The sequence below is a fragment of the Macaca thibetana genome, chromosome 8, assembly GCF_024542745.1.
Source record: "Macaca thibetana thibetana isolate TM-01 chromosome 8, ASM2454274v1, whole genome shotgun sequence".
NCBI lineage: Eukaryota > Metazoa > Chordata > Mammalia > Primates > Cercopithecidae > Macaca > Macaca thibetana.
Window position 1 is genome coordinate 48377771 of NC_065585.1, and position 24031 is coordinate 48401801.

General features: G+C 38.0%; 2 protein-coding genes across 30 annotated transcripts in view; one reads left to right on the top strand and one right to left on the bottom strand.

Moving 5' to 3' along the window:
• The window catches only part of LOC126960839 (cytochrome b-c1 complex subunit 7), a 1171628-nt gene that overhangs the window by 659278 nt on the left and 488319 nt on the right, over positions 1–24031 (top strand). Inside the window, exon 1 of one of the 27 annotated variants that reach the window (XM_050800583.1) lies at positions 16946–16949. The exons of the other annotated variants lie outside the window; for them this stretch is intronic. The gene's annotated coding sequence lies outside the window, so the exon portion shown is untranslated. Of the gene's footprint in view, positions 1–16945; positions 16950–24031 lie in introns of those variants that run through there. 27 annotated transcript variants of the gene reach the window in all.
• The window catches only part of CPQ (carboxypeptidase Q), a 498229-nt gene that overhangs the window by 400695 nt on the left and 73503 nt on the right, over positions 1–24031 (bottom strand). The gene's annotated exons all lie outside the window — the stretch shown is intronic.

Here is a 24031-nt window from a genome sequence, read left to right on the forward strand (position 1 = left end):
CCTCCCAAAGTGCTGGGATTACAGGCATGAGCCACTGCACCTGGCCCAAACAAATTTTAAATACATCAAATCCCAGGTACCAACCATAGCATACCACTTAAAATCCAAGAATCAGAAACCTGTGGGAAATATTTTGGAACACACAATTGGCTAGTAGAGCTGTGGAGCTGAAAGACGCTAAAACTCTACCACTAGTTGGCAATTCTCGGCCTCCTTATGTCTCAGTTTCTTCATGTCCAAAGGCTATAATGAGATCTTTCCTATCCACATCAGAGCAACGTTATAGGAAGCACTTGTGAAATTGCTTTCACAAGGTTTAAAAGAACTACTCAAAACAAAAGTAAAGAATGTATAAAATCCTTCTTCATATACTTCAACTACCACTACTGGATACCTCGAGAGGTACAGTGCAGGGAGAGGCACAGGTCAATGAAAGCTCCGGGAAGAAATAATGCTTGTGGCTGTGCTTTAAAAGAAGGGGAAATGGTTACTTGATGAATTAGCAGTAAGGATAAAGAAAATAAGTGAACAGAGCGGAGTCTACAGAGGGACCAGCTTGATGAGGCTGCTGCTGACAGGTTTTTCTATTCTTACGGGCTCTTGGCCTTCATGTGGTAGAATGTGTCAACAAAGCAAGGCACAAAGGACAATGAATTCCCCACTTCCCAGTGAATGCTGGCTATTTACTAAATACCATCTGTAAAATAATATTACATTGTAGAAATATTTGTATTTTAAATATTATGAATGTATTATTAAGCGTTTTAATATATTAACATGCTATTAAATGGAGTCTCTCAGCTTTTGCATTGCTTGGCTCCAATATTTCAAATTAAAGAAACTTACACTGCACTTAAACACACATGACTTGTTTTTCTCCTATCTAAACAGGCCAAATAGACTTTCATCAAGTCATCATCAAATAGGGTTTTATTAAAGTCCCCACCTGTACACATCACATAACGCTGCAGTGAGTTAAGGAGGCGAAGTGAAGAAAGCACAAGTTCACATTGCGGCTAGTTTCAGAAGGTAGGGAGAGTTTTGAAAAGCATACATTTGTTAAGCTCTGGCACAGTTTCAATAACCTCATGGAAATTGAAATAGACCATAATTAATGGTCATCTAATCCAAGCATCTGTTCTAAAGTACAATATTCCACTCAAAGTAAAACTCTCACTATAATAGTCCTGACACATGATCACATTATCTCTGTTTAGAAATGCCCAGTGATGGGATGCTCACCACTTCAAATGATAGTTCATTACTTTTTTTTTTTTTTTTTTTTTACCAATTTTAATTATAAAAAGTATTCTTCCTCCATTTGGTATTTAACAGTTCACCTCTCTGTGATATAATTCAGTAAAAAGAACAAGGGTTTTAGAGTCATACAAAATTGAGTATGAGTCCCAATTCTGCCAGTTACTAGTTGTTTGACTTCAAGTAACTTCTTTAATCTCTCTGAGCCTCATTTTTCTCACCTATAAAATAAGGATGATGAGCCCTTCCCTCAGTGGTTTGTTTCATGAATTAAGTTATATGTGAAAAGTATTTAGCAATTTTCCTGGCACATAACAGCTGCTCAAGGAATAAGATATTCTTCTACTCATTTGCTCTAGTTCTGTCATTTGCTGCTCAAGTTTTAATCCCTCTTTTATATACATATCATAGTCCCTTAAATATAGGATGATGGTGAACTTCTTTCCTGAAACTGCTCTTCACCCCACTAACCATCTCCAGTTCCTGATACTGTTTTTTTTTTTTTTTTTTTTTTTTTTTTTTGAGATGGAGTCTTGCTCTGTTGCCCAGGCTGGAGTGCAGTGGCACAATCTCAGCTCACTGCAGCACCTGCCTCCTGGGTTCAAGCGATTCTCCTTTCTCAGCCTCCTAAGTAGCTGGGATTACAGGCATGCACCACCACGCCCAGCTAATTTTTGTATTTTCAGTAGAGATGGGGTTTCACCAGGTTGGTCAGGCTGGTCTTGAACTCCTGACCTTGTGATCCACCCATCTCGGCTTCCCAAAGTGCTGGGATTACAGGTGTGAGCCACCACACCTGGCCTCCTGTATCCTTTTACACTGCCATTTAACCCTAAGTCACTATGCTATTGGGGGCCATAAGGATAGTTCAAAATAATAGGATGTGGATCAGTGATTGGGTGATTCAGTGGTTGGAACATCATTCAACCAACGGATGTGGAACAATCTAGATCAACACTTCAGTCCAAACCATTATGAGATGATAGAAATGAATCCAAATATAATATTAATCATGATCAATGTAAATTGCCTAGATTACCTGGTTAAAAGACAAATATTGTCAGACTGGATTAAAAAGAAAATACAACTCTAAGTTATTTGCAAGAGACACCATCTAAAGCTTAATATACAAAAATTTAAAACAAAACAAGAATTTAATGTCAAATTTATAGAACAATCAAGAAAACACCAATTTAAAAAACTGGTAAAGTCTTATTATCAGACAAAATAGACTTAAAGGCAAAAGGATTACTGATAAAAAAGATCACTACATAAAATCTCCATTCATCAAGAAGATATAACAATTTACATATGTATGCACTTAATGACACAGATTTCAAAGTATAAGGCAAAAAATGTCTGGACTACAGAGAAATGGACGAATCCACATAAATGGAAGATTTTAACATACCTCCTCACTAACTGGTATGTCAAACAACAACAAATCAATAATGAAATAAAAATTTGAACAGCACAAGGTTAATTGAATGTGTATCTATGAAACAATGCATCTAACAACTTGAAAATACACATTCTTTTCAAGCACACATGGTTTATAAAAATTAACCACATTTCAGGCCATAAAATAGATATTGACAAATTTCAGAGAATCTATATCTCATACATTGCAATATCTGACAAAAAAGTTAAATCAACAATCAGCAGCAAAAAGAACTATCAAAGAAAATTACACATTAGAAAATTCAAAAACATACTTCTAAATTACTCATGGGCTATAGAAGAACAAAAATTAGAAAATACTAAAAAATAGAAAATACATACAACTGAAAGAACAAAAGTTCTACAAATCAAGAATTGTGAGATGCAGAGGGAGACAGATTTAGAGCCATTTATAACTTAAATATACATAATATTAAAATCCAAAGTAAAAAGATTTATAACCTTAAATACTTGTAATAAGAAACAAGAAAGGGTGAAAAATTAATGAGTTAAACCTCTGTGATGGTTTATAATGAGTGTCAACTTGATTGGATTGAGGGATACAAAGTATTAATCCTGAGTGTGTCTGTGTGGCTGTTGCCAAAAGCGATTAACATTTGAGTCAGTGGGCTGGGGAAGGCAGATCCACCCTTAATCTGGTGGGCACAAAATAATCAGCTTCCAGTGAATACAAAGCAGGCAGAAAAACATGAAAGAGGTGAGACATGGCTAGTGTCCCAGCCTACATCTTTTTCTCGTGCCGGATGCTTCCTGCCCTCAAACAGTGGACTACACATTCTTCAGTTTTGGGACTTGGACAGGCTCTCCTTGCTCCTCAGCTTGCAGACAGCATATTGTGGGGCCTTGTAATCATGTAAGTTAATACTTAATAAACTCATATATATATATGTGTGTATATATATATATCCTATTAGTTCTGTGTGTGTGTATGTGTATATATATATCCTATTTGTTCTCTGTGTGTGTGTGTGTGTGTGTGTGTATATATATATCCTATTAGTTCTATCCCTCTAAGAGAACCCTAATACAACAACCAACTTTAAAAAGTTAAGAAAAGAGCAAACAGGAATAATATAAAAATTGAGAAGATAAAGACAAGAGGAAGAAATTAATAAAACAGAAAGCAAAGATAGAAGGAAACAACAGAGTCAAATATTGGTTCTTTGCAAAAACTAATAAAATTGGCATACCTCCGGCAAAAGTGAATGAGAAAAACAGAAAGAGGGCACAAATAATATTATGAATAAAAAAGGGACACAACTACAGATGTAGCAGATATTAAAAAGGTAATAAGAGAAATTTACTGAATCCCTTAGGTGAAATAGACATATTCCTAGAAAAGTATGAACTACCAATATGGGCTCAGAGAGATTTAGAAAATCTCTAATGTCTATTAATTATTAAAGAAATAAAATCTACAACATTCTATAATAACCAAGTAGTAGCCACAATTGCAATTGCTGGCCAGATATGATAGCTTCATTAGAGCAGATTAACACAATATCTGACATGTAGTATGCAGCCATTTATCTGACAAATGCATTCTTTTCCATCCCTATCAATAAGGAAGCAGTATCCATTTACATAGGTTAGGCAACAATACACATTTACCAGCTGTGAGTGGAGCTCAAAACACCAAAGGGCTCTCCAGCAGGTTCAGGTTGTCATAAAAGTGACCCTGTGACTTATGCAATATGATATGACAAAACTTTTGGTTCTTGGGGTTTCTGTGGTTTGAAAAGACACCATGTGGATTTTACAGAAAGAAAGAGTAGAATCATAACATAAGCGGTTCCCCAGGGTTCTAAAACAAAGCATGCCATCTTTAGCAAGGAACTACATAACATTCAAAAAGCAGCTCTTGGAACACTACTGAGCCCTGGTAGAGACTGAGCATCTGACCATAGAACCTCAAGCTACCCCACAATAAGAAATAACCACATTAAGCTGAGTTCTAACAAACCCACAAATTCATATGATTAGGCAGGTCTGGTAGTACTCCATCATAAGATGGAAATTATACATCCAGGATTGGACAAAGGCAGGGCCAGGGGGCACAAGCAAATTGCATGACTCTCAAACCCATATCATCCATTTCTCTTCAAACGATACCTGTAGCCCTGTGTTGAGTCCCTAATGGCCAACTGAAAAAGGGAAAACTAGTTCATAAATGAATCGGCTCAGTATCTCAGTGTGACCCAAAAATGGACTGCCGTTGCACAACAACCCTCCCTGAGGGATGGCCTCAAAAGACAGCAAAGAGGGGAAAATCTTTCCAATGAACGAAGGCATACACTAAGTCATCCTCTTTGTGCGGACAGGAAGTGTCTTGCTGTTAGAAGATATGAGGATTAATAAATAGTGAAGAATACCCTGGCTAATTGAGCAGGCACCTGAAAGAAAAGATTGAAAGATCTGGAAGAAGAAGATCTGAGTAAAGGCCTGTCTGCAGATGGGTCTATGGAAGCGGCCACAATGTGGATTTTTATGGAGTATGTTATGACTCACCAGAAGGAATACCCCCACCCCCACAAAGAAACACCCAATAACCAAGAAGACAGAATAACACATCTGACATGACCCAGCTTTTGTTTGGGGACACAGTCCAAAGAAGTTACACCAATTTACATTTTTCCTATTAGTGTAGAAATTACTTTGTTCCACATCCTCTCCCAAATTTATTTTCCAATTTTTTTTTTTTGTTTTTGGAAGGATTGTAGTATGCCTCTTAAAGGCTACACTTCTAAAATCTTCACAATGAAACAGAAGCTGGAACACTTAGTCATACCCACAAGGGTTTCTGCAACCTTGAGAAGCCTCTTAAAGCTACCAAGCTGCTACAGACAATGGGCTGAGCACATGCCTTTGCAGATTCAGCTGGAAGTTATTGAAGGCTTAATATATGCCAGGCCCTAGGCTAGTACTACAGGCATAAAGGGAATAAACAAGGGAGATTTGGTTCTCTATTCATATGAAGCTTACATTAGTGGAGACAGATAATATACTAAAATTACACAAATAATCATATAGATAAACTTATGATAAGTGTTCTGAAAAAAGCATAGTGGTACTATTTAATATGAAAACATACAGGATGGGGCCCAAGAGTCAAGGAAGTTAAAGAACGTGTTCCTGAAAAGTCACATTTAAGCAGAACAGCAAAAAGAGTTTAGCCAGGCAGAGAGAGAGAGAGAAAGAGAGAGCGCGCAAACAAGCACTGCAGATAAAAGTAAGAGAGTATGTGAAAATCCTCACACAGGAAGAGAGAGAAACATAGCAAAATAAAGAAGGAATGAGTAGTAGATAAATAGAGCCAGATCACAAAGGCCTTGTAGGTCACCACAGGATTTTGGACTCAAGTATAAAAGCCTGGGAAGTGGTCAGAGGAATTTTTTTTTTTTTTTTTTTGAGATGGAGTCTTGTTCTGTCACCCAGGCTGGAATGCAGTGGTGCGATCTCAGCTCACTGCAACCTCCACCTCCCAGGTTCATGCCATTCTCCTGCCTCAGCCTCCCGAGTAGCTGGGACTACAGGCACCCGCCACCACGCCCATCTAATTTTTTGTATTTTTAGTAGAGACAGGGTTTCACCATTTTAGCCAGGATGGTCTCGATCTCCTGACCTCGTGATCTGCCTGCCTGGGCCTCCCAAAGTGCTGGGATTACAGGCGTGACCCACCATGCCCGGCCTATCAGAGGATTTTAAGTGGGAGTGTGGCATGCTGAGATTTGCCTTTGACAAAACAGGCTGCAACATGGAGAATGGACTGGAGAATATCCAAAGAGGATGTGGGAAGCCTGTTAGAGACTATTGCAGCCATCTAGGAGGTAGCAGCCTACTTAAAGAGATGACCTTAGAGATGGAATAATGTAATCCGGACCTAGATGTACTCTGGAGGTAGAACTGACAGGACTTAGTGAAAGACAATTTTGGAAGATGGGGTGTAGAAATGAGGAAGATGACGTGTCTCAAATAACTCTTTTTCTGGCAAGGACAACTAAGTCGTGTGATTGAGCCCATACTGCTACATACAGATGTGCACACTGTAATTAATGCCTCTTAGAGGTGTACTATGTTCTGCCTTTAAAACCACATATGACAGGCATGTGAGGGCCAATTACTGAATTGGAGAGCACTAGCAGAGAAGCATATTTTGGGAGAAAAATTAGTTTAGATTTAAACGTTTCCATAAAGAAGATAGTCTAATTGAAACTAAGTGCAGGTTCACAACTTATATTCATCTTACTCAAAATTTTCTAAGGCTGTGAATATGGTAGCCACACTTAGCTACTGAGTACTTCAATATGGTCACTCCAAATTGAGATAGGCTGTAATTGTAAAATACCTCCCAGATTTCAAAGAAATCCTGATTTCAAAGATTTTTTCAGGGAAAAAAATGAGATACCTCATTATTTACACTGATTACATGTTAAAATGATAATATTTTTGACATATTGAATTAAATGTGTTATTAAAATTTTACTTTACTTGTTTCTTTTCTTAATATGATTACTGGAAAATAATATAATCATATATGGGGTTTACACTGTATTTCTATTGGCAGAGCTGTTAAAAGAAATACCTGAACCATGTATTCACTATTAACCGTCTTCACTAAGTAATGATAGATTGAAAAAGTTCATTGTTAAAACTGGAAAAAGGAAAATAAAGATGTGCTAAAAATCAAGACCATAATACATAAAGTCATGTATTAATTAAATACAAAGTGTAGGATTAAAATTCCTCATCTACAAATTTCATCTCTTCACCAACACTGAGAATAGTCACAAGTTAGGCAGGAGATGACATGTCATCAATGTCTTATCTTTGGTAGGAATGGAGGAGGCTTTTAAACGTCCTGGCAACGTGAAGGTATAAAGGAAAGTAAATTTAGTCATGTTAGGGTAAAATTTAAATAGATTTGAAATAGAAGTCATGTGTGGAGATTTGAGGAGGGTCTATATGAAAAACTCTATATACCACTCTGCTCCAGTCATCAAAATGTATACCTGTAATCCTGAAAATGCCTTTGTGTTTGTTTAGCTGGAGTTTATAGGAGACTCTTTTCGAAATGAATATACTCATATCAGGATAAAACATTGAGTCCTACCACTGATTAGTCTCTCATATATACCTTGATCGGAACTACCTTAATCACATTCTTTTCTCAGACAACTCACTAACATAGAAATATTTTTAAAAAACAGAAATTTTCTTCAGAATACAAAATTCTAAAGGGCGTAGTCTTTCAATGGGGAAGTTGTGGACAAGTGAACTCTGATTACCTCAGAGCCATGTAGGGCCCCTGTTCAGGACCTGGATGTGAGTATAGGTATGCCAGATAGCAGGAAGATAACGTGTGAACGAGGCAGCAGTTTAGACACTATCCCAATGTGGCAAGAAATTGTGTGGTCTCCGCTTCAAATTGCTAAAAGAGATCCTATGATCCCAAATAAGCATCTTTAACATTTTACTTCTTAGGAAATTTTTCTTCTCATCTATTAAGCATGGAAATCTTTAAAGAAAAAAAAAAGAAGAATGGAAAGTAAAAATACATCTACTACATTAAAGTGCAGTAGCAACCAAAACCACAATCATGGTATTTTGGATAATAATACGTGAATAAGATAATTACAAAAAAATGTTTTAAAGACTAGGGGTCATCCCCACTGAGCCCACAAACATCTTAATTGGCCTAAGCACCTACCCCTTCGTGCTATTCCTCCATTTATCCAGATGCCAGAAAGAAAAGAAAGTTTCTCTGGAAGGTTCTACATTGTGAATGCTGAGGAAACTAAAAGGCATTTTTCATTCTGTAGAGGTTGGAGATGTGCAGAGAACATAATGTGGAAATTGTCGCCAGCTTTGTGAAAGATAAACAGGAAATACCACCGCTGGCCATGTTTAGACTGCAATCACTAGTTCAATGACTGTGACAGGGTCAGACTCAAATGAGTTTTTCCTGTAATAGATTTTACACCACTTTTGATTTGTGTATTCTACTCAGTATTATTCAATTACAGATCATCTGACGTTGTAATTCCCCAAGCCTCAGACTTCTCTTTTGTCATCTCCCTGACCACTTACAACCATTTCACTATTTACTAATGTCTGGGTGGGAAGAGGAGGAAGGAGGAAGTTAAATTCATATCAATCAATTTCACTTCTTAGCAATACATTAAAATATTTTTATATTTTATTACTTACTTCTTATATTTACTTCTTAGTATATTATATATAGTATATTATATAGTATATATAGTATATTTACTTCTTAGTAAAATATTCATAAGGGGAATAAGCAGGGTTTCTATATTATCTGGGAATTTTGTTTAACCATATTGGAACAAAAAAATAGGGATGAATATGTTCATGTTTCTTCATTCCTGCTTAAAAATCTATTGTTTACCAAAAAAATCAAAAACTCCTCCCTCAGTCATGAACCTGCTCCTCTGGTCCACAGAGAACTCCTTCCCACCTCAACACTCCCAGCCCTTCCACTATGCCTATTATGGATCTTAATACCTTTTTCATATGGTCGTTTCCATTAAAATGGACTTTGCCTGGTTCCCTTCCCGTTGATTAATAGTTCATCTGAATTATAGAGCATTTCCTGAGTCAATTCATGGAAGCTCCTGGCTTCTCCCTTAGCACTCAGCAGTGAACAAACTCTCACTCCCACCCCACCTCCATTTATTCCTATGATGCTGCAAGTCAATCAGGAATTTTAGATCCATCATGGGTAAAGGGAATCTGTGTACACCCTAAAATATGAGCATAATATGAAGGTAACTGAAGTTCCCAGATTAAACCAAACCATCAATCCCATCCCAGGACAGACCTGAAAGCTTGCAGTAGCCTGGAGAAAAGCCTGAACTACTGAAGGAGCTAATCTCTACTGAGAGTACACTAGCATATATCCAACTTTAGTCTTCATTACAACCTGTGAGATAGGTATCATCTCTAATTAAGATATAAGAGAACTGAGGATCAGACAGTTTAGGTATAGTTGTACAAAGTCATACAGTTAATAAGTTAATTGAAAGAACCAGAGTTCTAGATGTAGATGGTTAAAACCCTGTAAACTCTGGACCAGTCATTTTTCAAATAGTCCTACTCTTCAGACCCTAATTCTTTGAAGACACTGCTTTAGGAAGATGAGAGGGTTTGAAAGAAACGGGGAGTGGGTGTAGCAAATGGTGCCTACTCAGCCAGGTTTCAAGAGTACCTTACATAAAGCACCTCCACTTTTATCTGTTTTATGCATTGGGTTTCCATAAGGTTTATTGGATGCAGGGAGGTGTTGAATGTATCTTTTTTAAACAAAAGGCATATATATATATATATACACACACACACACACACATACATACATACACACACATATATATACACACATATATATACACACACACACATACATACATACACACACATATATATACACACACATATACACACACACACATACACACACATACATATACACACATATATATACACACACACACACACACACACACACACACACACACACACACACACACACACACGGTTAATTGATCTAGATCAGTGGTCTCAAACTTAGATACTCATTAGAATTACCTGGAAAGTCTTTTAAAAAGCCTATTGCCCTAGCCACACCTGAGACAAATTGTATCAGAATTTCTGAGGGTGTTACCCAGACATCAGTGTGTTTTAGAGTTCCCAGGTGATGGCAATGTGCATTCAAGTTTCAGAACCCCTGCTCCAGGTTAAGAATGCTAAAGATTGACTTAGTCTTCCAAAATACTTTTAAGATCAGAAAAGGTTTTATAGACCCTCTGACAACCACCAGTCTTTGGGGAAAAGGAGAAAAGAGATGAGCTGGCCCCTCCCACTGTTTGCCTCCCTGTACTTTCCTTCTGTGGCTGTCTTCTTCCCAAGTCTTACATCTGAATGCCTGTCATCAGCTTCTCCCAAGACTCTTGGTCCTCTGCAGTTGTTTATCTCAAATATGAGTTCTCTCTACTCCCAAGAGAGATGAGTGAACTTAACCAAAGAAGAACAAACTCAAAATGTCAGACCACTAAGAATTTTCTATGACTTTCTCATAGCTTTAATTTCTATTCGTTTTTCTGCCTCTTGGTTTATCTTGTTTTATTCAGGATACACTATTCAAAATATACAGCTAATAGGATTATCATATCCTCAAGCTCTGTGCTATCTATGGCCTGGCAAAGAGAAAAACATTACCTGATTCTTTTATAAATGACTATGTCCCTGTGTGTTCACATGAGTTTGTCTGTCAACGCTGGTGGGAAGCAGGACACAAAAATATGAAACATACCTGCTGCCTTTGGTTTACCTCCCTCATTATCGAATGTCCTCTCTGTACAGGGTCTCCTGGCCACTGCCAATCTCCAGACCCAAGTCCATTTTCAACACCAAATACAAATCATCAAAACTCATCCTGAAAACTCAGACAAATCTAAAAGATGAGACATTGTACAGACCAACTGGCTTGTCTCTTCCACAACTCCATTTCACATGCTCACACAAACACACACACACACACACGAAATTCACTATCCTTGATTAGATTCTGACTGAACAAACTGGCTGCAAAAGACAATTTGGGGACAATTGAGCAATTTGAATTTGCAATATTAGAGGACATTAAGCAATTATATAGTTCATTTTAATGGGAGCGATAATAGTATTACAGTTATGCAGAAAATTGTCATTTTTAAGAAAAATATGTAAAGGTGAGATAACACTAGCAAAAAAAAAAAAACCACAAAATAATTAAGCAAATATGGCAAAATGTTGACAATTGTTAAATCCAGATAATGTGTATATGGACATTCATTATTCTATTCTGATCATTTGAAATTTTTCATTGAGAAAAACAATTTTTAAATAGATCATCCTTGAAAAACGGATATGGCTAGAAAATACTGTCCTTCTTATAATGAAGATAGGAAAACCTCTTTCCACAGGAAAACACTCAGATAATGTGAAACCAGGGTGTGCAAATATACAGAGTGAATAAGGCAGCCATAGGACAAGTGGCTACAATCCTAGGCCCTCACACAATCCTCTCTGCCCTTTTATCCATCCTCCAGGAGAAGACAACATTGTCTTAGGGTATATGTGCATAGCTTCACGTCCAACAAGGAATTAATTGCACAAGAGCTCTCTAGCATAGTCACAGAGTTCTACTGTGGCCATGGAGGTTCCACCCCATCTCAGTTAGCTATAAGACTTCACCTTTCTTGTAAGAGTTTTTGGATGCCACTATAGTTCCCGTTGGTTATTTAACCTCATGTGCCCTATATTATATATTCTGGGAGATTTAATGGCATGCAGATCTTCTCCCTACATATAAGTAATATAGGCACTGACTATAACCGCAGATGATATCACTTGCTACATCCAATAGGACATGTGCTTTGAGGGTTTGTTTGGTTTTTTTTCCTCTTGATGATGAAGGATTTTTCTCACTCTCTAACCTAATCTTCCTTAGGCCTGTGACCACATATTTGCCAGGGTGGATGAGCCAGGAGTCCCTTTATGGTTTAAGCTAATCGACTTGTATGGGGATCAAGCCCATGACCCTGTGCTCATTAGTATCTTGCTCTAACAAACTCCACTCAATCTCAGACCTTATCCATAATCTCCCACCTGACAGAACAGCAGGTTTGACTCAGAAAATATCTGTGTCTGATACTGACTCAGCAACAGAAAAAGTTGTGTGATTTATGAAGCACTTTCTTTATTTTCCAACTTGATACTGACCATATCCACCCTTAGAATGTGCCAAATAATTGCAAGGAAAGCAAAGGTTTTCTGTTTTGAGAAGGTTATTCTCAAATGCTCAAAAGCCTAGAATCCCAAATCAAAATATTGTGACCGTTTCTAAGATGGGAGAAAGTCAAAGACCTTATTTTCCTACATCAAAAAACTGCTGTTTTAGTTCACCAATCCATTAGGACAAGAGTAGGGACAAATCTAGCATCTAGTCAAGTCAGGGCCACCTGATTAACGCCAGAGCAAGATCAAGCAGAGAAGCCCTAAAACTGCAACTAAGTTTGAGAGCCATTAAATAATAAAATCCTGGCCTCTTGTCATACTATTTCAAGTTAAAAAATATATAATTCCATATAACATTTCTCTTCTAAAAATTACCAAAACAAGTCAGGCCTCCAAGCACCAGCATTTGATAGAAGCATTTAAGGCAAGCAGTGAGACAAAGACTAAGTAATCAGACATTGCCCTGCCTGCTCTCAGTATCAGGTCACTTGGAAGTCAAGGTTAACTTGAGAGATGTCATAATGAAGCGTCCTCCAGAGAGAGGAACACACCGTGGCAGGAACAGGCAGATGAGGCAATGGCCAAAGCAAAAGGCAGATAAGCCAAAGTTTGAGGCAAAGTTCACCAACGGGCGACCTACAGGCTGAAGTCAGAACAGAAATATTTCATTTGGCCCGTACAGTGTTTCTAAATATTAAATCTATTGTTGACACTCAAAGGTCAAGAGATTTCACTTAAAAATCTAGATAACTATTTTTTCTCTGGAAAAATCAGAAGATCTGGAAACAACCCCATAAGGGGAAGCTACCCCCATCATCAGGCCACCACAGTCCCACTGCTCCTGATAGTGTTATATTAATCCTGGAATCCTGGCTCACTCATTAGTGCTCCCATCCTGGCCTATATAAGCATTTGAGTATGTCACCCATGGTTTAAGGAGCTCTCAGCTGCCAAAGGCAAGAAAAAAAATATCAGGAATCTGGAAGTCAGTGAGGCCTAAGAGTTATCTTTCCTCAACATGTAGGTGCAAGCTAGGGATCTTAAAGCCAGAAAGCTAGGTGAGATGTAAAAGAATTATAAGGACTAAAGCAGCTAGGAAAATCAAGGTGGTACTGCCACAGAACATAGCAGTGAGATGAGATAAAACCTGAAGTGGTCCTGAGAGTATTTTTATACCTTACGTCAGGAGCAAGAACTGCTAACTCGACTAAGGATGGCCTAAGGTGAAGGTAGATGATTGAACACACCTGTTTTCAAAGTGAGACACCCTCAGATGTGTTTTAATGTAGATCCCAGTGAAAACGAAATGGGAATTGCAGGGACAGGACTAAATAATTGCTTGCTCTTTCATAAAAAAAGAAAAACATGCTGTTGTTTCCATTATATATTGGCTAAAGGGATAGAAAACAATTTGGTATTACTCCCTAAAGTGTAAAACTCACATACTCTATGACGCAGCAATTTAGTCACTAAGTGCATACCCAGAAGAACCTCTTGCACATGTACAAAAAGAGATATGCACAAGAATATTCATGGCCATCACTGTACTCAACAGCAATAACCTAGAAATAACCCAATTTCCCATCAACAGAAAAGAGGATGAATAAACTATGTACTAGTCCATTTGCTGATGCTTAGAACAGAAAATCTGAAACCGGGTAATTTATAAAGAAAATAAAGGTACTTCTTACAGTTCTGGAGGCTGAGAAGTCCAAGGTCAAGAGGTCACATCTGGTGAGAGCCTTCTTGCTGGTGTAGACTCTCTGGGGGTCAAAAGTGTTTGCTCAGGTCTCCCTTCCTCTTCTTAAAAAGCCACCAGTCCCACTCCCATGATGATGTGGTTTGGATCTGTGTCCACATCCAATCTCATGTTCAATTGTAATCACTAGTGTTGGAGGTGGGGCCTGGTGGAAGGTGATTGGATCATGGAGGCGGATTTCTTGTGAATGGTTTAGCACCATCTCCCTTGGTACTGTCCTTGAGACAGTGAGTGAGTTCTCATGGGTCATTTAAAAGTGTGTAGCACCTACCCCTCACTCTCTTGCTCCTGTTCCTGCCATGTAAGATGTCTGCTTGCTGTTTGCCTTCCACCATGATTGTAAGTTTCCTGAGGCCTCCTCAGAAGCCAAGCAGATGTCAGCATCGTGCTTCCTGTAGAACCTTCAGAACCATAAGCAAATTAAACCTCTTTTCCTTATAAATTACCCAGTTTCAGTTATTTCTTTATAGCAATGCAAGAATAGACTAATACACCTGATAAGCAATTAATCTGTTATACCATTAATCCATTAATTCATGAATGAGTTAATCCATTAATGAGCACAGACCCCTCATGACCCAATCACTTCTTTTTTTATAATTTCTTCTTTTATTTAGATTCAGAGGGCACATGTGTGGGTTTGTTACATGGGTTTGGGGTATGAATGATCCCATTACCCAGGTAGGGAGAAGAATACCCAACAGATAATTTTTCACCCCTTGACTCCCTCCCTCTTTACCCACTTTACTAGTCCCCAGCATCTATTGTTCCCATCTTTATGTCCATGTGTACCAAATGTTTAGTTCCTACTTATAAGTGAGAACATGTGGTATTTGGTTTTCTGTTCCTGTGTCAATTCACTTAGGATAATGGCCTCCAGCTGCATCCATGTTGCTCCAAATAACATAATTTCATTCTTGTTTATGGCTGTGTAGTATTCCATGATGTTCATGTACCACATTTTCTTTATCCAATCCACCATTGATGGGCATCTAGGTTGATTCCATGTCTTTGCTATTGTGAATAGTGCTATGGTGAACATATGAGTGTATGTGTCTTTTTGGTAAAATCATTTATTTTCTTTTGGGTATATACCAAATAATGGGATTGCTGGGTTGAATGGCAGTTCTGTTTTTAAGTTCTTTGGGAAATTTCCAAACTGCTTTCCACAGTGGCTGAACTAATTTACATTTCCACCACCAGCATATAAGCATTCCCTTTTCTCCTCAGCCTCACCATCATCTGTTATTTTTTGACTTTCAATAATGGCCATTCTGACAGGTGTGAGATGGTGTCTCATTGTGGTTTTGATTTGCATTTCTCTGATGATTAATTATGTTGAGCAGTTCTTTCATATGTTTATTGGCCACTTGTCTGTCTTCTTTCGATAAGTGTCTGTTCATGTCCTTTGCCCACGTTTTAATGAGGTGATTAGCTTTTGGCTTGTTGAATTGTTTAAGTTCCTTATAGAATCTGGATATCAGACTTCTGTTGGATACATAGTTTATAAATATTTTCTCCCTTTCTGTAGGTTTTCTATTTAATCTGTTGATAATTTCTTTGGCTATGCAGAAGCTCTTTAGTTTAGCTAGGTACCACTTGTCAATTTTTGTTTTTGTTGCGATTGTTTTTGAGGACTTACCCATAAATTATTTGCCAAAGCCAATGTCCAAAATGGTACATCCTAGGTTTTCTTCTAAGATTTTTATAGCTTGAGGCCTTATATTTAAGTCTTTAATCCATTTTTGGTTAATTTTTGTATGTGGTGAAAGGCAGGGGTCCAGTTTCATTCTCTGCATATGGCTAACCAGTTATCCCAGCACCATTTCTCGAATAGAAAGTTCTTTCCCCATTGCTTATTTTTGTTGACTTTCTCAAAGATCAGATGGTTGTAGTTGTGCAGCTTTATTTCTGGGATCTCTACTCTGTTTCATTGGTGTATGTGTCTGTTTTTGTACCACTACCTGTAGCCTTACAGTATAAACAAGTTGGATAATGCAATGCCTCTGGCTTCACTCTTTTTACTTAAGATTGCTTTGTTCATTCAGGCTCCTTTCTGGTTCCATACGAATTTTAGGATTGTTTTTTCTAATTCTGTGAGAAATGACACAGGTAGTTTGATAGGAATAATGTTGAATCCATAGGTTTCTTGAGGCCAGTATGGACATTTTAATGATACTGATTCTTCCAATTCATGAGTATGGAATGCTTTTTCATTTGCTTATGTCATCTATGATTTCTTTCAGCAGTGTTTTGTGGTTCTCCTTATAGAAATCTTTTACCTCCTTTGTTAGATGTATTCCTAGAGGTGTGTGTGTGTGTGTATGTGTGTGTGTGTCCACTCTAAATGGGACTGCATTCTTGACTTGGCTCTCAGCTTGAATGTTATGCATAGAAATACTACTGCAAATCACTTCTTAAAGGCCCCATCTCTAAATACCGTGACATTGGGGATTAAATTTCAATATGAGTTTTGGAGAGAACAAATATTCAAGCCATAGCAAGCTGTTATATTCACACATCTAATATTACAGAGCAGTCAAAAGGTATGAATGACTATAATATGCAACAATATGGATGATTCTGAGCAGTATAATACTGAATTTTAAAAATGAACTTCAAAAGATTATAAACAACATGATCCCCTATTTTTTAGTTAAAAACAGCAAGGGGGGGGGAGAGAGAGAGAGAGAGAGAGAGAGAGAGAGAGAGAGAGAGAGAATGCATACAGATGCAATAAAACTATATAAAAAGAAAAGCAAGCAAATAGAAACATAGGGTTCAGAATGATGCTTAGTTCAAATAGGGGTAGGCAGAGAGATAGGTTAGTAAAGTATAAAGGTAGATCACTGTCAAGATCCCAGATTTTGTTTAGGATAGGTTCTTGGGTACTTATATATTACAAATTATATTATATTAAAATGAAAAGTACAGATCCTGAAAATGCCCTTTGGAATCTAGTTTGATGTAAATTGATAGTCTTCCAATAAAAGAAGTCTCTTGGGAATAAATAGTCACTTTAGAGTTAGCTTTGTTTGAGATGCCCCTAGTTTTTTAGAAAATCTGGCACACAAGTTGGTTGTTGTCCTGCAGCACCAGAGTTGCTAACCAATATTTACTAAATCATAGTAAAATTAGAGTACATGGTCTCTAAACTCCCTTTGAGTTCTAAAATCTGTGGTTCTATAGGTCGAAATTCTGTCCTATAGATGCTTAAAGCAGTGGTTTTCAGTCCTCAAGGATACTAAAAAGGTAGCCATTTAGGGAGGGAAAGATGAGGGTAATAAAAGAGAGACTGAGTAGACAGAATCCAAAGAAAGCCTTCTTCAGACACAATAGCTCCTTTTTGTGTGTTTTATAAATTGGGCTCCCTCCTAAGATTTCATTTGTTGAAAGGGTTCTATCACATAAAACAAACCAAACGGGTGGAGGGAGTACTGAAAAACCACCACTCCAAATAATAATACTCCATTAGTAGGATAAATTTTCAGTCTCCATGTAAGTGTTTATGAAAGGATCCCCTTGTGTCAGGGAGATCCTTCAGGCCATTTCAACCATTACTGTATTTTATTTAATTGGCTTGACAGATATATTCTTAGAAAATTGTGTCAGTGAATATTTTTTAAATAAAATCCAATTTTTAAAAACCAGTAGATCCAATTTTTTAAGAAAAAAATCCTTGTCCTATTTACTTTTGATAATATTTTACTATTCAGGGTATGCTATATGTAAAATAAAAACATAATTATAATGTGTTACTTGGAAGGATTGCATTTTCAAGATAACTAAAGTTGAAAATGTTAAGTTGAAAAACTTTCCCCCAAAAACAAGCATTTACTCATTTTAAGGCAATCTTTCTATGGCAGAGATGCTCATTGCTCATTAAATATCTATATGTCCTTCCTTACTTTCCAACCCACTTTCACTAGGCAGGGCCATATGACTACTTCTGGCCAATGAGCTGTGAGAAGAAGTGCTATGTGTTACTTTCAGTCCCAAGAATTGCAGGCCCTCTAGCTTCTTCTTCCTGTGCCAGGGCAATCAAGAAAACAGATGCTTTGATGGAACACAAAATGGAAGCTGCCTGGACTCTAAGTCACTATATGGAGAGGAGTACCCTGGAAAATTGTCCAAGCATCAAAGACATTTGCATGAGAGAGAAATAAATCTGTGTTGTGTTAAGCCACTAAGATTTTAAGGTTAGTTGCTGACCTCAGACTAGCTTAGTATATCACCTACAACATATACTCTAGCATACTTTCCTATGCTTCTTCATTTAAATAAATTGAGGACGCATGGGAAACTTCACGTAGACCAGTGGTCAGCAAACTTTTTCTGTAAAGGACCAGAAAGTAAATATTTTAGGCTTCACAGGTCATATGTCTCTGTCCTAACTATGTAATTCTGCCATGGTAGTTCAAAAGCAGCCATAGATAGATAATATGTGGAAAAAAAAAAAACTGGCATGGTTATATTTCCATAAAACCTTATCTACAAAAGCAGAGAGCAGGCCAGATCTGGTTCCAGGGTCATAGTTTGCCCACTCCTGCTATCAATATTTAAACTTTTCCTTTATGATCTCTGAATGTGTAGCCTCAAAAATAAAGACTTCCGGAATCCACAAGAATTATCCTGTATATTTAAAGAGCAATCATATGAAAAAGGGAATAAACACTATATCTCTTTATTCATTCAATAAATAAATATTAATGGAATACCTACTTGTGAACCATGCATTGTACTAACCACATGGATACAGCACTGGACAAGACAGATAAAATCCCTGCCTTTACAGAGCTTATTTCTTGTGGAAGTAAGGAAAAGAAAAAAAGAACTGTTAATAATGACACCAGGGTAGTGTATGAAACATAAAACAGGGGCTGTCTCCTGGTATAGGCCTACCAGAAAAAGTTAAATCTGTGCTGCAACCTAAAGGATTAGCAAGAGTTAGCCAAGTAAAGTGGGGAGACAGAGTAGGAATTCCAGAAAAAGAAAAATAAATATGCAAAGGCAAGGAGGCAAGTAAAACCACTGCACCTATGACAAACTGGAAAAGATTAGCATGACATGCACAAAGGTTCAAGGTGGAGAGGGAAAGCCAAGGCTGGAGAGGGAGCTAGAAGAAAGATCACAGAGGGAGGCCTGTGAGCTACTTTAAAGAGACTGAACTTTATCCTAAGGATTAAGGAGTGCCTAATAAGGGTTTCAAACAGGAGAATGACAAGAGGAGATTTGTGTTTTTCTATTGATTGGAATAGTATCAGAAGGAGTGGTACCAGCTCCTCTTTGTGCCTCTGGTAGAATTCGGCTATGAATCTGTCTGGTCCTGGACTTTTTTGGTTGGTAGGTTATTAATTATTGCCTCAATTTCAGAGCCTGTTATTGGTCTCTTCAGAGATTCAACTTCTTCCTGGTTTAGTCTCTGCCTGATTGTCCTGGCCAGAACTTCCAACACTATTTGAATAGGAGTGGTGAGAGAGGGCATCCCTGTCTTGTGCCAGTTTTCAAGGGGAATGCTTCCAGTTTTTGCTCATTCAGCATGATATTGGCTGTGGGTTTGTCATAAATAGCTCTTATTATTTTGAGATACATTCCATCAATACCAAATTTATTAAGAGTTTTTAGCCTGAAGGGCTGTTGAATTTTCTCAAAGGCCTTTTCTGCATCTATTGAGATAATCATGTGGTTTTTGTCTTTGGTTCTGTTTATATGCTGGATTACCTTTATTGATTTGCATATGTTGAACCAGCCTTGCATCCCAGGGATGAAGCCCACTTGATCATGGTGAATAAGCTTTTTGATGTGCTGTTGGATTCGGTTTGCCAGTATTTTATTGAGGATTTTTGCATTGATGTTCATCAGGGATATTGGTCTAAAATTCTCTTTTTTTGTTGTGTCTCTGCCAGGCTTTCCTATCAGGATGATGCTGGCCTCATAAAATGAGTTAGGGAGGATTCCCTCTTTTTCTATTGATTGGAATAGTTTCAGAAGGAATGGTACCAGCTCGTCCTTGTACCTCTGGTAGAATTCGGCTGTAAATCTGTCTGGTCCTGGACTTTTTTTGGTTAGTAGGCTATTAATTATTGCCTCAATTTCAGAGCCTGTTATTGGTCTATTCAGAGATTCAACTTCTTCCTGGTTTAGTCTTGGGAGACAGTACGTGTCCAGGAATTTATCCATTTCTTCTAGGCTTTCTAGTTTATTTGCATAGAGGTGTTTATAGTATTCTCTGATGGTAGTTTGTATTTCTGTGGGGCCGACTTACAAAGGATGTGAAGGACCTCTTCAAGGAGAACTATAAACCACTGATCAATGAAATAAAAGAGGATGCAAACAAATGGACGAACATTCCATCCTCATGGATACGAAGAATCGATATCGTGAAAATGGCCATACCGCCCAAGGTAATTTATAGATTCAATGCCATCCCCATCAAGCTACCAATGACTTTCTTCACAGAATTGGAAAAACTACTTTAAAGTTCATATGGAACTAAAAAAGAGCCCGCATTGCCAAGACAATCCTAAGCCAAAAGAACAAAGCTGGAGGCATCGCGCTACCTGACTTCAAACTATACTACAAGGCTACAGTAATCAAAACAGCATGGTACTGGTACCAAAACAGAGATATAGACCAATGGAACAGAACAGAGCCCTCAGAAATAATACCACACATCTACAACATCTGATCTTTGACAAACCTGACAAAAAAACAAGAACTGGGGAAAGGATCCCCTATTTAATAAATGGTGCTGGGAAAACTGGCTAGCCATAAGTAGAAAGCTGAAACTGGATCCCTTCCTCACACCTTATACAAAAATTAATTCAAGATGAATTAGAGACTTAAATGTTAGATCTAAACCCATAAAAACCCTAGAAGAAAACCTAGGCAATACCATTCAGGACATAGGCATGGGCAAGGACTTCATGTCTAAAACACCAAAAGCAATGGCGACAAAAGCCAAAATTGACAAATGGGATCTCATTAAACTAAAGAGCTTCTGCACAGCAAAAGAAACTACCATCAGAGTGAACAGGCAATCTACAGAATGGGAGAACATTTTTGCAATCTATTCATCTGACAAAGGGCTAATATCCAGAACCTACAAAGAACTCAAACAAATTTACAAGAAAAAAACAAACAACCCCATCAAAAAGTGGGCAAAGGATATGAACAGACATTTCTCAAAAGAAGACATTTATGCAGCCAACAGACACATGAAAATATGCTCATCATCACTGGCCATCAGAGAAATGCAAATCAAAACCACAATGAGATACCATCTCACACCAGTTAGAATGGCGATCATTAAAAAGTCAGGAAACAACAGGTGCTGGAGAGGATGTGGAGAAATAGGAACACTTTTACACTGTTGGTGGGACTGTAAACTAGTTCAACCATTGTGGAAGACAGTGTGGTGATTCCTCAAGGATCTAGAACTAGAAATACCATTTGACCCAGCTATCCCATTCCTGGGTATATACCCAAAGGATTATAAATCATGCTGCTATAAAGACACATGCACATGTATTGTTTATTGCAGCACTATTCACAATAGCAAAGACTTGGAAACAACCCAAATGTCCATCAATGACAGACTGGATTAAGAAAATGTGGCACATATACACCATGGAATACTATGCAACTATAAAAAAAGATGAGTTCATGTCCTTTGTAGGGACATGGATGCAGCTGGAAACCATAATTCTCAGCAAACTATTGCAAGAATAGAAAACCAAACGCCACATGTTCTCACTCATAGGTGGGAATTGAACCATGAGAACACTTGGACACAGGAAGGGGAACATCACACACCGGGGCCTTTTGTGGGGTAGGGGGAGGGAGGAGGGATAGCATTAGGAGATATACCTAAAGTAAATGACGAGTTAATGGGTGCAGCACACCAATGTGGCACATGTATACATATGTAACAAACCTGCATGTTGTGCACATGTACCCTAGAACATAAAGTATAATAAAAAATAATAATAATAAAATATAAACAAATAAATAAAAAAGATTCACAATATAATCTCAAGTAGGGATAAACTCCCTTGGCCAGAACTGAGGGGTGAGTGAGAAGTGGGCTGCAGCCACAAGCACAGAAGCAGTGTGCCCCTGCTTCTAGGGCAGGCTGGGAGGGGCATGGCCTGGGCACAGTGCTTTCTGTCTCCATGGAGAAAGCTTATGGCCTGGGGCAGTTTCGAGTTCTGAGTGCAGACTGCCTGGAAACTAGCTAGCTGCTGCTAGTGGAACACTGCGAGTGTGAGAACAGCCTTGCCAAGTGCATAGGAGCTAAGTGGGGCTTACTGCCACCTGCTACTCCCCACTCCCCATGAAGACTCTTCTGTACAACAGAGGCAGCTGTGCTCCTCCCTGGAACATTACCCCAGCAGCTAGAGAACTGCCCTACAACCCCCTCTAGAGCCACTGCTTGTGCCCACATGTGGAGAACCAGAACACATACTTGCCTGACCCAGCGCCCCTGACTTGGCTTTGCCCTTCCATGTGTCCTAGTAACTTAACACAAATAATGGAACTTTTTGGGAGCTCTATGGCCCAATCCATTGTCTGAGTACCTCCCCTGGGTAACACAAGGCAAAGAAAAATACTATCATCATTCTTCACAAAACTAGAAAAAAAAATTCTAAAATTTATATGAGACCAAAATAGAGCCCACAAAGCAAGGCTAAGCAAAAAGAACATATCACACTGTTCTTGAGGCATCACATTACCCAGCTTCAGACTATACTATAAGACCATAGTCACCAAAACAGCATGGTACTGGTATAAAAATAGGCACATAGACCAGTGGAACATAATAGAGAACCCAGAAATAAAGCCAAATATTTACAGCTAAGTGATCTTTGACAAAGCAAACGAAAACATAAAGGGGGGAAAGGATGCCCTATTCAACAAATGATGCTGCGATAATTGGCTAGCCACATGTAGAAGAATGAAACTGGATCCTCATCTCTCACCTTATACAAAAATCAACTCAAGATGGATCAAAGACTTAAATCTAAGACCTGAAACTATAAAAATTCTAGAAGATAACACTGCAAAAACCCTTCTAGACATTGGCCTAGGCAAAAACTTCACAACCAAGAACGCAAATTCAACAAAAACAAAGATAAATAGATGAGACTTAATTAAACTAAAAAGCTTCTGCACAACAAAAGAAATACTTAGCAGAGTAAACAAACATCCCACAGAATGGGAGAAAATTTTCACAATCTATACTCCCAACAAAGGAAAATATCTGGAATCTACAAGGAACTCAAACAAATCAGCAAGAAAACAACAACAACAAAACAAAACAAAAACCAGAAAATCCTATCAAAAAGTGGGCTAAGGACATGAATAGACAATTCTCAAAAGAAGATATACAAATGGCCAGCAAACACATGAAAAAAATGCTCAACATCACTAATGATCAGAGAAATGTAAATCAAAACCACAATGCCATTACAGCTTACTCCTGCAAGAATGGTCATAATCAAAAAATAATAGATGCTGACACGGATGTGTTGAAAAAGGAGCAATTTTATACTGCTGATGGGAATGTAAACTAGTACAACCACTATGGAAAACAGTGTGGAGATTCCTTAAAGAACTAAAAGTAGATCTAGCATTTGATCCAGCAATCCCACTACTGGCTCAAAGTCATTATATGAAAAAGATACATGCACACACATGTTTATGGCAGCACAATTCACAACTGCAAAAATATGGAACAGCCCCAATGCCCATTAATCA